A 1,597-nucleotide genomic window follows, 5' to 3' on the forward strand; every position below is an offset into this window, starting at 1 on the left:
AAAAAAAAAAAAGCTCAGTTTAGGGGCTGGGGATTTAGCTCAGTGGCACAGCGCCTGCCCAGCAAGTGCAAGGTCATGAGTTCAATCCCCAGTACCAGAAAAAAACCAAAACCAAAGCCAAAAAAAACAAAAAAAAAAACCCTGCTCTGGTCACTCTGGATGCTGACCAATCCATGCATGGCTGAAGCCTTGGCTAGGGCCTGTCCTAGGATCACTGATAATCCATGACATCATTCACAGTTTCCACTATTTACCAGCTAAATGGTCTTTCTAATTAATATCAGCCTCAACTTCCTCATCTCTTAAATAGAAAGGATAAAAATATGAATTTCATGGATTCTTCAGATGAGATCAGGTGTGTTCAGGGTGGTATGGCTGTAGACTCATGGATTCTTCAGAAGATTAATATAATACATAATAAATAATCAGGTCTTAGTTTATAATTAAGTCAGTATAACCAAAGAGTACTTTGGTAACTTCCTTTTTTTCTTTTTGGTAACTTCTGATTTCTTTCCTAAACTATTCCTTTTATTCTTTCAAGCACTACATTCATCATCATGATCATCATCATCATCAATGGAATATAACACAATTTAACTAAAAAGACTTCTGAATCTTGCCAGGCGTGGTGGTGCTCATCTGTAATCCCAGCACTGGGGAGGCTGAAGCAGGAGGATCATTGTGAGTTTGAGACCAGCCTTGGCTACAAAGTGAGCTCACGGCCAGCCTGAATTGCACAGCAAGACCCTGTCTCAAAGAGGCATAAATAAATAAATATAAATAAAAATTAAAATGCAAAAAAAGACTTCTGAATCTCTTGAAATTTTACTATATAAATCATGATAAAGTCATTCTAAGAAAAAAGACCTCCTTGGTTAAACACAAACAGTGAACTTCATTTACAATAGGAAAGATGTATATTAAAATCTCTGGGGCTGAGAATGTACAGGAGGCCAGATATTTATCTAAGCCTTAATAACTTGCCATCCCCAGCATAGCAAAGCAATACCAGTAACAGTTCTGAATTACCATTTCTTACCTACAAAGCTGGCAGAAACTTTGTTGGGTAGACTTTGGAGATACAGACATGCTTAGCATTAGTGATAAGAATACATAAGCATTTGTTGTTGTTTTTGAGATAATCTCACTGTGTACTGCAGGCTGGCCTTGAACTTACTTATGTCACCCAGGCTTGCCTTGGACTCACAGCAGTTCTCTTGCCTCAGCCTCTAAGCATTTCTTTCTTGACTCAACAATTACATTTCTAGGAATAGATTGCAAAGATATACAGACAGGTACAGGCTGGGTGTGCCGGCACACACCTGCAACCTCTGCATTTAGGAGGCTGAAGCAGGAGGATTGCTGCAAGTTTGAGGCCAGCCTACAAAATGAGTTCAAGGCCAGCCTGAACTGCATAGGGAAACTATCTCAAAAAGACCAAAAGAAAAAAAAAAAGATAGAAGGATATACAGGTACAAATAAGCAAAAATGATATGCAAAACTATTTATAGCAGGAATATTTATTTTTTTTGTAGGAAACACATAATAATAAACATGGATCCATTTATGAAATAGGATAGGAACAATACAAACATTA

The sequence above is a fragment of the Chinchilla lanigera genome, unplaced genomic scaffold, assembly GCF_000276665.1.
Source record: "Chinchilla lanigera isolate Chin_1 unplaced genomic scaffold, ChiLan1.0 scaffold00015, whole genome shotgun sequence".
NCBI lineage: Eukaryota > Metazoa > Chordata > Mammalia > Rodentia > Chinchillidae > Chinchilla > Chinchilla lanigera.